Raw genomic sequence first — 13,777 nt, forward strand, 5'->3', positions numbered from 1 at the left:
TTCATATTCCAAAAGGTGCTTTTATGAGTGTGTCACTGTGAAGGAAGCTGAGCAGCCTTCTTGTTCTTAAGCTCTCCTTGCTTTCCTCTTACCCTTCTGGAACAGTTCATGTGATATGGGTTATGTTTTGAACTAAATTATATGAGGCTTTAAAGTGAGAATGCTCAACATATGACAAGTGTCAAGTTCTGTTTTGCTGGAAAATATTTGTCTGTTTTTCCTCAAGGTGTGTTCACATAAAAGATCCCTGTTGCGTGCAAGAACTGAAACTTGTTCTATGAGCCATCAAAATCAATGTTAATATTCTGAATTTATGAGATTTAAGTCTTCTGTATTGCTATTTCTCTGTGATCTGCTTTTGGTGTAATTATTTTCCTTTGAGAGAGGAATGAATGTGTATTACTGCTTAGGAGAGTCATATTTGAGAAGTTTGTCCCAAACCATGGATTAGGTTTTAAAACTTAAAAGTTGCCTTTGTGTGCAGATGGGATAAGGGAGTCTCCTGAGAGTTTATGATTTGCACTTCTGTGCTTCTTTATGCAAACAGTACTTGATAGCAGGAACTTACCTCCAACTGTGTTCTTGCAGGAATTTGTTATTCTTCTTCTCAGGGGGTATTGCTTGTTTGATCCACATGCTCTTATTGATCTTCCTTGCTGAATGCCTGAGAGGAATTGTGATAGGCAGGTATGGTCAATTTAATAAATGAAGGCATTTTTGTATCCATTTGAAATGCCGTGAGAGGACCTCTATGCTGGCTGGGCTGTGGCTGTTCTGTCAGGCTGCCAGGGTCTGAGAAAATTCATACTGAGAAATGGTATTTTTCAAGGTTCTTGAAGGGTGTGGTTGAATTCATACTTCTCTTATCCACATAAGCAAAATAAATATATAAACCAGGTGCTGTGATTCTCTCACAGAGCAGGTATGTGGATTTACAAAATAAAGGAATAAGAAATTATTCCCAGCTATTTTTTCATTCTCATTTAAATACCTGAACTATTTGATCTTGTTTCCTGTTGCTTTTGGTGACAATTTAGCTCAAACTTCGAGAGAGGATTCTTTACTTGTGGTGCTCTTGATGTGATGTCCATCATCTGTAAAGTCATGACCAGGTCAGAGACCTAAGACCTTGGAAGACTTTTATGTTGCATTGGGTTTTTTTTTTTTTTTTTGTGAAACACAGATTTTTAATTTAATTTTAAGTGTCTGTTTTTTCCTGTAGTATTCCTTTCTCCTCCTTTTGGGATTAACAAAAAAGCAATTATCAGCTACTTAGTACCAGAATTCTGTATTCTAATTTCTGGGAAAAAAAAAAAATCTCCTAGAGAAATCAAGTGCATTACTGTAAGCATGTGATTTTTTGTGAAACTCTGAATTAAGCAATAAAAAGTCACTCTGTTCACATGTTTTGCTGTGCTAGAAAAAAGGATTTTTGCACAGAGAGAGTTCTGCATACTTTTGAAAGCATAGCAAGAATGCCAGCCTTCATAAGTAAAATGGCCTTTCAAATATAGTGGCAATACACTTAAAGTGGATGTTATAAAGTCTATTTACTGGCTCATCAGTTATCTATAACCTTTAATTTCTTGTTATGTATCATTTTTTATACGTCTTAGGGAGTAAAAAATTGATGATTTGAGATTCATTCATTTAAAATTTCTTTTTGGATTGGCATTTGTGCAGTTGGCGTCACTTCTTGAGCAGGATTTTTGCTCTGTTTTCTGTTTCTGGCCAAATAGGATGGATGTGCATGTTAGGGATGTGTGCTGGGAAGTCTCTGCTAGGGATTCCTTAGGTCTGTAAAATTCTGGAAATGCAGGGGCAGCCTGCTCACCCTCCTGGCCTGGAAACAGTTGTTGCACAGAGGCACTGGCATTCCTGCAGACAAAAACTCTTAACTTTTGAGTTATAACGGTGGTGAAGGGAGTCTGTGAAGTGCAAATACACATTACTGCAGTATTGTGTGTGTTATAATGACTCATATTTAGCAAAAAGAACATGGCTTGCCTCAATCCTGCCTAGCTGCTGTTAAACTTTTATTTGTTTTCCCTGGTATTTTAGACTTTTTAGCAGCTGTCATTAATCGTGTGGTTGAACAGTGTGAGAGCTAGTTGGAAACAGGTGGTGCATGCTCCAAATATCTTGAGATACAAATGATGGTCAACAGTGTTACTGAAACATAGATATTTGTGATAGCTTGTGTTGGTTTTGTTTCAGCAGACCTTAGGTATTCTTTGCTGTGGAGAAGTATGTACAAAGTTCAAAAATGAATTTAGGCATAAAATGTTGCTGAAACATGGATTAGTTTTGAATTGCTGAAGCTGTACAAAACCAGCATAAAATTTGTTGGCATTGTTGTAGAAGTTATAGATTAAAGCAGCAGCAGAATGTCACGACTCTCAGCTGAAAGACAGCTTTGTATGGAGCATTTCACACGCTGCAATTCCCACCCCGAATATTCCCATATCCACTGAATGTGGCATGTGTGTAACTGGGAGATACACTTGCATAGCACAGTGATATCTTTCACAAGCAGGCACTTTGGGAAGGTTCAAACTTCAGGCAGGATCTGGTATTTTGTACCTTATTTCATTTGCAGTAGCCTACCCTGTAACATAGTATTAGTTTTGGGGTCTTAAATCTGTTTGCAGATTGAGCCTTGTAAAGTTGCAGCTAAAAGTGCATCATTCTGAGTGTGCTGTAATTGAAGACTTTAGAGAAGAAGAAAATTGAGGCGATTAATTGGGCCTCCATAATTGAATCTGTGGCTGAAAGGCTCTTATTAAACCTTTTAAAAATATTTTCTGTATCTCTGTGCAATGTTGTTTTGCTAATCTGTTCAGTCAAGTAAATGAGGGTTGATTCAGAGCTCTCTTTTAAGCAAAGTCCCTAGACCATTAAGCTGGCTAAAATAAATGTAGGCATTTGGTTTTCATTAGTGTTGTAACTGAAACAAAAACATTTTAATGACTGATCCCAGAGTGTTTTGAAGTTTGTGCAACTTTGCTAGGAAGGTATTTAAGCCGTAGTATCAGTTGCAAGTTGGCCATATGCCAGATTTCAAAGCGAAACATTGAGTTTCCAGCGTGTTGCAAAACAGTAAAACTTTTAAAGGGGAGAACGACTGGAAGGTAGTTACAATATAATTGCATTCTATACAAATTAAATGGTGAAATGAAATTATCTGCTAAAGTGACAATGTTCGTGCTGTACTACATTTTGCTGCTTTGTTAAAGAAATGTTTCAGTTATTTGGAAAGAAACATGATTTTGAACTTTAATACTTACATTAGCAAAGTATTAACTTTGCCCAAGAAATAGCGTGCATTTTTAGGTGGACTATCTTAAACTTGCACAAAATGAGATCCTGCTTCTAAGGGAAAGAACTTCATATATTGCTTACAAGATCTAATTTAAGAAGTACTTTTTGGGAAAATATTTCAGTTTTTCTTGAAAGATGATGGCAGTGAAATCTGACTAAAAATTACCATTTGGTCTTGGACAATTAAGATATTCTATAACTTTCCATTTGTGGGAGAAGCTGGATATTGTTAAAGTGCTGTAAGATGAAGATAGCTTATTCAGTATCACGCTGTAGTCACAATAATGTCTCGGGGCAAACCTGCAGAAATTGTTGAAATGTTCTGGGTGATCAGGGGTCAGTCAGGGAGGCAGGGACTGGATATCAAGAGTTTTGTCATGGCCAGACTGCATTCTTGTGGTTGTGCTTGGCCTGGGTACCAAAAGTACTGTTTACCAGAATAGTCCTAGGGTTTTGGTGTCTCTGTTTTATTTTTTTGTGCCTTTATGGTTGATTTGGGTCTAAGTGGCAAGTAGAAAATAAGTTCAATTAGATTACTTCATTTAGAATATTAGAAATGGGGTAGCTATTTGAGCTAGGGAAAACTAGCACTTCTAGCAAAAAAACTCCAGAATTTCTCAGATGGAATTACAGAGCAGTTCATCTGAACATTTGAATTTTGATGGGTTCTTTCATATGGTTACAACTATAGTGCTTTATCTGTAGTTGACTAAAACTAAGTGTTCTTACAGAAATCCCTCTGTCTTGAGCAAGAAGCAGTGATCTGAGAGTTTCATCCCAGTGTTCCAGTTGGTATGTTTGTACTCTACTTTATATATTCACCTTTTAGGAATAGTGTTCTTACATAGAGATTTTGCATATTGTGAAGGTTTCATTTGAATGCCTGAATTAAAGATTTTTACAAATGTCAATTAATGAGAAGTTGCTCCCTTTCTGGGACTGGTCTGCAAGGCAGTTTGTCTTTCCTCCCATATTCTGTCTTCAGGATATTTCTTTTGTGGTTTCACTGTTGGGATGTTCTAGCTGAATTGTGCCATCTCCTAAAGCTTGTGGAGAACACTTTATACTTACACTCTCACATTCTGCAAATGGAAATAAAAGAATTGATGCAGATGAATGTTTACTTCGTTTTCTTTAGCTACAGGTTAGAAGTTTACATTGAAGTTTACATTGAAGTTGGCTTTGCTAGGCCATGTAATAGCCATCTGACCACAAGATCATAATAAAGATAAAAAATTTTGCTGAAGATACCTTGCCTTAGCTGAATATTTTGGTAGTACCAGTTTTGTGTTGTTCTACACCTGAGAAGGAACAATTTGTCATAATTCAGTTTAAGAAAGATAGCTTCTTTTTGTGATCATAAAGTGCTAGAAGCTCATCTATAATTACACTGTTCTTTGAAACCACTTCAGTCAATTTTTCTTTTTTTATATCTTCCCCCATTCTAATAGTCATTAGAGGTTCTTAAAAATACTGCTTTCAAGTCTAATTTTAGAACTTAATTTCTTGAGAATACTTAGTTGAGATTTATTACTATTTGGTAGCACCATAATCTTAGTACTGAAAGGAAATACTAACTTGGTGCTAGTACTAACATGAAAAGGAGCATCTGATCTAACCTAAGGAATTAAAAGCCTTATTAGAAAAGGGAGAGCTGTTCAGTACCCTTTTGCTGTACCATTTATTCACTTCTTTTTTTTTTTTAGTATTGTGGTAGTTTGAGGAGAGATGAGATGGAGATGGCAGAGGACTGAAGGAGACATAAAGGACTGAGAAGGCAGAAAAAAGTCAAATCCTTATTTGCACAAGGTCTATCAGAGTACTGGGTGTGTATAGGAGCAATGATGCCTTTTGCAAGTGCGGAGGAACAGAATAAGCAGGAGGAGAATGCACCATTCTTAAGCTGGAGAAAAGGCAAGTTGATGAAGAACATGGAATCTTAATATCTTAGAGTGTGAAATTATTTGAGCTAGAGGCATGAAAAGCTTAACATCTTAAACAGAAGATATTTGCCTCTCTTCTAATAGTCCTTCTGTTGGCATTAATAGTACAGGCAGCTAAATGTTCCTGACATCCATAAAAATTTGCAGCGCACTAAACTTTGCTGTTTTCCATGGTTAGCATCATGTGGCAGGGAATTTAAAAGGCTGATTGATTTCAAAGACATTAAGGTGCCAAATTTAGATTTTTATTGAATGTTCCCTTGTCAGGAGCAGACAACTTGCTTTGCTTCTGTTGTATTTCTCTCCACTGTTAGGCTGCAACTGGGAGCAATATTCTTTCTAATGAGACTCCTGAGCATGGAGCTGCAGTAAGAGCAGCAACATCTGTCTGTAATAAGGCTTTGCTCTCTCTCCTGCTTTATTTCCAAATGCCTGGTGGCTTCATGCAGCTGAATCTTGCTCATAGCATGTGAGGGGAAGAAAATGAAGGTGCTGTGTTCAAACCCAGGAGATGCAGGCAGCTGAGGGGAAAACAATGTAAGGCAGGAATATAAATTGCAAGCTCAGGAATGTGTGAGTTATTGCAAGGGAAATAACTTCTGTAAGTTCAGTGTCTTTTTGGTATGGGTGGGCTTTTTCTCCCCTCCAGAAAAGGAGAAAGTCAGAATGACAAGAGTGCTGTTTTACTAGGGAGAGTGAGGATGGAGGGTAGATGGAAATTCTGTGATTGGGAGTTGGTTTCTTGCTGCTGATGGAGAAGAAGAAAAGCAGGGCCTTGGGGGGAAAGGTGTTGCAGTACTGACAAGAACTTTACTTTGAGAGAAGGACTTGAAAAATCAGTCAAGAACAATGATGAAGAGGTCTTGGGTAGCAGTTGCATTAAAGGTAAATTTTACAAGTACAGTAATTGAGTTTTAAACTAGAACTGGTCAAATGAGCCATAGTTATCTCTAAGAACTGAAAGCAGCAAAGTTGAATGTAAGGGATTTAAAAGGCAATTAAGTAATTGAGGATTCTTTTTACTGAATCTTTTTGTTATTTTCATTGTTCTGTTTGTAATTATTGTTATATCTGATTTGACTCTGTTAAAAAGCAGGTAGAACAATTAAATGATTTAAAATACAGTGCAAACATAAGTGCAGCCTGCTGCAGAAGTGCAGAGCTAATGGATGTGCTTGGATGGGATGGCAGCTGGGTACTGGCTGTGGAGAGTGAGGTCCTGCAGCAGGGGAGGGTGTGCCATTAAAATGACATCAGTAATTCACTTGAACATCGATCCTGTCAGTGGAAACAAAACAATTTCTGTGTGATTCATGGAATTGTTGACTTGTTGGGGTTTTTTCCTTTGGTTTGCCTCATTGCCTGGACAAGTACTGAAGGGGTGACTATAGGAATGCTTACTTGAAATTTGGAATTAACCCTTTTTCATTTGAGTAAAGAATTACTTTGTCTAGGTGAAGATACTGACATGGTTTCTCTATAGAAATGGAAAATTATATAAACTTTTTAGGTGACAACTGGGAGTGAAACTTGCAAATAAAGCTTGCATGTGTGTACTTTCCTGTTCCCTTGTTCACATTACCCAGTCAACATCTCTAAAGGGCCAATGATTGGAAATATTTACCTTCTATATGTCCAAGCAGAACTACACTTACATAATAATACCTAAAGGTTAGAGAGATAATGTGTGTTCATGTAAGCCTTGACAGTTTTAATTTCAAAGTAGTTCTGTGACAGGAAAAGCAGCATCTAGACCTAAGTACTTCTACAAATTTATTTGCTTTGTAGAAATGCAAAAATTGCATCTCTTTGTTTATAAGAGGCATAGTTTGTTTGGAGATCAGACAGTTTGGCTACATGGTACAGAATTGATGATGCAGAGATGCAGCCTCCACCATGTCTGAAACCTACCTTAAAAATATCATAGACTCCAAATGTGAAACATACTTCAAACAGCTCAAATAAAAAAATAATAAACTCCTAGGGAAAGCATTCCCTATAGAGATGTCCATTTTGTGGTAATCATACTTTTATCTGAAGAATCAGATATTTTGTTGGTTTTGAGGCTTAACAAATTCTTATTTTGTGGGCTGATTTATCACAATCATTCCTGTATTTCAGTCACAGAAATGTAAATAGCTACAGTTGTATGGACTGCAGTGTGTAGTGTTATAGCTGCTTTCTACTAGATAAATGGTTTCATGAGCTGCAGAAAGCAGGAGTGCCTTTTCTAATCCATAAACACATGGCAAACCATTGCTAATGGTTTCTCCTAACCTAATAAATACTTGAGAGAACTGTGTTATTTCTGTATTGATTTACATGTGATTTCTTCTCCTAAAGGTACATGCCCATCTAAAAATGTGCAAATGAAACTAACTTCTCTCTAAAATCCTTGAGAAAAGAGACTTCTGGCTCACTTTCCTCCAGCAAGGAGATTCTTTTTTTTTCTGAGTTTTCTTTTTCTGATTGAATGTTCGCTTTCAGTGGCCCACTACTGCCACTGATGATGTTAAAGATTCCAGGAGCAAAATTTTAACATGATTAACCTGAGACATTAAGCAGAGATTAAATTAGAATTTCTTAAGTCTTAATGGTTCATGGAAAGTAGAGTAAAATCAGCAGACTGTGAAATAGCAATAGGTCTGCCTTGAAGTTTTAAGCTGGGAGTGGGAGTGCTGGAATGCCAGATTTCTGCCTCCTCCCTGACTTTTACTTTTTGAGACTTTGCACTGCACTTTTTCAAAGAAAGGTCATGAGTAGGAGCATAGTCTCCTGCTATTCTTAAGTGCTCAGAGTCTTCTCTGAGAGGAGAGTGAGTGGGGTGATAAACTGCTTTCCCCCTTTCCATTACCTCATCCTTCCACCTCCTTGTTTTTCCAATATAAGCCAGTGTTGCAGACACTACTTTTTTTTCCACTACTTTTTCCTACAGTGACCTGATGGGCAAATTGCATGTTTTAGTAGTTTGGTACAAAAAGCCTAATTCTTGTTTGTTCTGTGAAATGAAAGTGCACTTTGTCTTTCTGCTTAGCTTTGCAATTCCAGGAGGAAGTGCTGTTTGTATTTGTCTTTTCATTTCTCAGAGCTGGATGAGTATCTGTGCAGAGCTCATTTCAGGGGATGAAGGGGAATGACAAACCACCTCACTACTCCCATCTACATTCTGTCCCATCCAGCTCTGCTGCTGTCCATAAGAGCAGGTCCTGCCTGGGGAATGCAAGAGTTTCTCAGATGCATTTTAGCTCTGAGTTATTTAGTGGCAACAGCTGCTTCCATCTGTGTCCATGTTCAGGAAGAGATGTTCAGCTGAACAGGCAGCTTGCCTTTTTATTGTGGTGTGTGTAATGCTCACATATGGTCTCAGTTTGCAAAGCTGCAGAATATGGCAGATTTTTTATAAAGCTTATTGAGCAGAATATGACTGTAGGAGTGTGTATGTTTGTATTTTAAAAACAAACAAACAGCTCCAAAAATCACCACAAATCTCATAGTGGTAATTTGAAGCTATGACCTGTTTGGTCATCTATTCAAATAAATTTCTGTTATAAAAGGCAGGTACATTATTTTTCTTTGTGCATTCCACCCTAAAAGGGAAATTCTGTTTTCTATCAAGCTCTCCAGAGAGGGAGCCAGAGCTTTTGGCCTGTATTCCCAGTTCTGAGAGTGTACCTAGACTCTATTTGCAAGTGGCTGGTGTCATCACAGGCAAAGTTTCAGTTCCTTGAGTCTGTGCACCTCAGTCTACAAAATAAATGTTTTTGATGCAAATATATGTTTGGGCATTTGGGTTATATATATGAACTGTGGATTTAGTTATTAAAAAAAAAAAACAAAAGACAAAACCCCTAAAACCAGTAATCTAAGAAGTAGAAATTCTATTTTAAGATAAAGACAAGTGAGTTTTCCTTTTCCTTCTATAAAAATCTTGATATTGTGTAGCACATAGAAGTCTTTTTCTGCTAAAACAGTGGGTAGTTATTACTTGTGTTAGCTATTGTTTTGCAACATCAGCTAACTTGGAGCCCAGCAGCCAATTCTTTTCTCAAATACTGTGATTAAACACTCTTCACTTGTGCTTGCAGACAGGAGGGGAAAGAATGGTGTAAGTCCCAGTTCTGCAGCAGACAGATTAATATACTGACAATGTAACTTTTGTGAAGAGGAGTTGTGACTTGGAAACCTTCACACTTGTGAGTTCCAACAGGACAAGCTGAGGTCAGCAAGAGGGAAGGCAAATTGCATCTTCAGTCCCCTGCAGTGTGCACAGAAGGGTGAGGAAGCATGGCATAACTAAAATGTAAAAGCACTCTAATTATGTTGAGGAATTTGGAGCCAACAGGTAAGTTGTGGTTCTTCCAAAAAAGCTTTTGATACAGGCATAAATAATGAAAAAAATGAAAAGCAGACGTGCTCAGATATTCTCTGTCTGTTCTTATGTTTCCTGTGGAGTACAGATTTTTTCAAAATCCATGTTTTATTCCAATGTTTTTGGAAGTACTGGCTCCCTTTCTGCAATACTGTGTGTTTCAGTGATCAGTATAGACATGTCCCACTTTGAAGTGGTCTATATCTAATTACCTTTGTTGAAATTCCAAGCAGAGCTCCACTTAAAAATTTACACTGAGATTCCCTTGTTCAGACTGTTTATTTTCAATCCAGTTACAACTGCTTTTTCACTCTAATAAAAATTTGATTTCCTAGAAAAGCTATGTAGAAAGTGTGAAGTAGCATAGTATTCTGATCATGAGAATCTTTGTTCTGATCTTTCTCATAAGTATCCTTTGCAGAGATGTGATTTTCCTAAATGAGCACAAATACTTTGTACCGGTCTATTTTCCACCTCAAAGTTTAGATAAACATGAGATCATATTCCTGATGTTAATCAGGTATTAAGAGTATTAGAAATCTGCCATCAGTTGCACACAAATATTTACCTTTTGATTGTTTCAATTACACAGATTTGATGACATTTTGGGTTTTGAGTAAGGTACTTTATACTCATGTAATAGGTAGGATCAGTGAGATGCTGAATTCAGGCAAGGGATTGCATTTCCTTGGACAGTTAATTCATGTGGCTTTCCACGCCCAGCACAAACTGCATCACAGAGGCCTTGACTGGAATGTCCTTGGGAGTCTCCTACCCCTGTGATAATCTCTGAGGGATGCTGAAATAATATCAGGTCACTTTTGAAGGCATCAAACTGAGGTTTCCACTGAGTAAAGCTTTTTACTCTCATTTCTTGAAATCAAGTAATTTGTTCAATTTGCATGAGCAGTCAAAAAGTTGTCTGATAACTTTTTTTTTTTTTTTTAATGGATGCTGCCTGAAGCTGAGTATCAAGACACTTTTTGGTAATTGTTTTGTTGGTAATTTATAAGCACAAATATGGAGTCTAGATGTTGTCTTTCACTGCATTGTTTCAGACTTGAAAATTTTTGCTTGAAGATACTATAGATTAAATAATAAATCCATACCAGTTACTTTGTGGAGAGAATGAGATTGCGATGATAATTCCTATTAATTTTGTGTAAAAATTGCATCTTGGTTTAAAAGTCTCAAGATAACAGAGTTCTGACAAGGAGTCATCATCCAGAAGATGCAGAAATTAGATTATAATTGTATCATACAAATCAAATGAGGGGGTTACTGGTGAAGCAGTGCAAAAGGGGAAAAAAGTCATTGTTGACCTTTCTGACAGAGAAATTTCAGGGAGTTGTACATGTCTTGGGCTACTAGTCATTGGACTCCCTGTGTAATGGCAGGATGTAACTTTGTCTCTTGGCAAAACTTGGTTGGCTCAAAAAAATCTACAAAAAAACTGTCAGAAAGGTAATGGATGTCTCTAGCTACCAGTAGTTCTGAGAATGACACCTGTTTTTCCTAGTGTGAAATTTTGGGTTTTTTCAGTATTGACAGATGAGGAAATTGATGTAACTGTTATTTTCAGATAATGGAAATTATCCTCACAGCTTATCATTGGAAGCAACTTCTCTCAGACAGAGAACCTCTGTGATTTGCCACCATTTACTTGCCTGCTGCATCCTTACTGCCATGAATGTCATCAGCCAGTGCACGTGTCCCACCTGTTGGGTATTCCAGCTGACACTGTGTTGCTTGAATTTGCAAAGCATCTTCAAGATGAAAGAATATTTCTACTGAGCAATTGCCAAAGTTGAAGGTAGCTGAAGGCCCAAAACAGGCAAGCTGCTATTACCCACCTCATCAAATGGCAAATTTGGTACATGTCACTGCTGATGAAGAGAACAAGGTAAAAGAAAAAAGAGTGGGGCCAAGAGCTACTTGGAAATCAGTGAATCCAAGGCAGGACATGCAGCTCCCCAAGCTTGTGGTGTAGCAGTACAGGGAAAGCAAGTGAGATCCTTTGTTCCATCTTTTTTTGGAGTAAAATGTGTAGATAACTGGTAACTTGGTTTATTAAAATTTGATGTGCCTGTGCTTCTCTGGTGTGAGAGTTTATTGATAGGTTTGTCTCTTGTCTTCTTTTCTTCTTTCCTGTTCCCTGACATGAGTTGTATTAGGAGAGGGGAGAATCTGCCCTGACAAGAAATTTCTAAGCCTCATCTTAAGCTTCTTCTGTCAAGAGTAGGCAAAAGTTCCTGCCAACACAAACAAGATGCAGAACTAGGATTCAGAACATTGCATATGACATTAGTCTTTGCAGCACGTGGATACAAACACTGAATCAGCAGTGCCCAGGTAGCAGACAACAGCAGTCTCATGAGATTTCTGAAAACTGCAGGTCTTGCAGTAGGATTTGACTTAAAATATCTCAGTGCATTAGGGCTGTTTCTAATGTGCAAAAAAATACAGAAAGGTTTGCATGTTCAAGTGGTTAAGAAGTTCTCCATGTTAACCCTTCTCAGGACAGTCAGCTTCCATGTACAGCAGTTGAGACACACCACCACACTCCTTACTCTGATTTAACTTCCTGTTCTGGGAACTAAGAGCAGTGCATTTGGATGGATGTCTGTGCTCCCTCTGCCTCCTGAGACGTGTTCAATTTGTGCTGCTTGTAACTTTTCAAGTAAAACAGATGTGACTGGCCAAAGACCCTTAATTTCTCTGCCTGCTTGGAATCCATTTTGGATTGTCTGGGATGTAGGAGAAGTCAAATATTGCAAAACATTGTTTTAGGCCATGACAGTCAATTCCTGATTATCTTAAATCTCCAATGAGTGTACTCATTGTGGAAGGATTTTGCTGGTTCAAATACTAGTTTCTCTCAAATTGATAAAAAGGTTAACTCAGCCTCTTGACAGGCTGCTTTGGGGATTTTGGCCTCTTTTTTGACTTCAAGGAACGGAGTAAGTCTTGGGGTTTTTCTTATTCCTTGGGTTGCAATCTGATGATGACATGCATTCAGTCTCTGCTCTTCTCTGATATTACTCTGGCTCTGACGAATTCACCCTTTTCAAGTACTTTCATTTTCTTCTTAGAGAGCTTGTCCAAAAGGCCAGAAGAAAAGATTTTCAGATGTGTAACATTTGCAGCAATGCCAGGAACTCATCCAGGTGGGTTTGAATGTCTCCAGAGAGGGAGACTCCATGACCTCCCTGAGCAGCCGTGCCAGTGCTATTGCTTTGAAGAATATTTGAAGAAGGAACGCTTTCTATGGCACTTTAAGGCAATGTTCTCTTTGATTGCATACTGAAAAGTTAAGAGAATTTGCTTATATTGTCACTAGTAATATTGATACATAAGTTTTGACACTTATTTTTTTCAGTGGTAAATACACTTTAAAAAGCTATTTCAAAATCATGTAGTGGAAAACTGCTAAAGACTTATCTGGTTGTGTAGGGGGGTTTTTTTTGGTAACTTTGCTGTTGGAAACACAAAACACATAGGTAGCCAAATTGCATTCCAGCACGACCTGCTAGAAGGCAAGAGGATTTCTGCTTCAGTGCTGCAGTTCATTAAAGAGTTGTAAGCAGAAATGCTGGAAAAGTTTGCTGTGGGCATGTGACGGGAGATTTCTGATAACCTCGAGGCTGCCTTCCAAATGATCTTATTAATTCTGTGAGTAATCCGGGGAAAACCAGTAGGGTTTCTTTGACTTTTGCCCTCCAAGGTTGCAGTTTTTACAGCTCAGAGCAGCTATTAGTAACAATAACTCTTGAAGTGTAATTTAAAAAGCCCCAGGAAATGTGTTCCTGTTTTTCTTTCTGGTGCACTTACATCTGACAACTCCTCTTCCTTTAGCCCTTAATTCAGTGTACTGTGTACTGCTGTTCCTGGAAACCTGTTTGGAATGTTCTAATGAAGTTTTTCACTTGCCTGAAGTATCTCAGATGTAACACATGAGCCTGATTTCCAGCAGAGACTTGAGTCTGTGTGCAGTCAGCTGCTTCTCAAGAGTCACACTCATGGCTGGGTAAGGAAGGATGGGGTTGATTTGTGCAGTTCTGTTTTTAATTCTGCTGTATTGGGAAGGTGCTGTTAAACTTGTCAGCTCACTTGTGTTCAAGGTAACTAATCCAGAACCAGGAAG

At 37.9% G+C, this 13,777-nt stretch overlaps 1 protein-coding gene across 2 annotated transcripts in view; it reads left to right on the forward strand.

Moving 5' to 3' along the window:
- The window catches only part of DISP1 (dispatched RND transporter family member 1), an 83,525-nt gene that overhangs the window by 15,399 nt on the left and 54,349 nt on the right, over nt 1–13,777 (forward strand). The window contains exon 1 of one of the 2 annotated variants that reach the window (XM_079297532.1): nt 13,618–13,754. The exons of the other annotated variant lie outside the window; for it this stretch is intronic. The gene's annotated coding sequence lies outside the window, so the exon portion shown is untranslated. Of the gene's footprint in view, nt 1–13,617; nt 13,755–13,777 lie in introns of those variants that run through there. 2 annotated transcript variants of the gene reach the window in all.

This window comes from Erithacus rubecula (genome assembly GCF_903797595.1).
Source record: "Erithacus rubecula genome assembly, chromosome: 2".
Taxonomy (NCBI): domain Eukaryota; kingdom Metazoa; phylum Chordata; class Aves; order Passeriformes; family Muscicapidae; genus Erithacus; species Erithacus rubecula.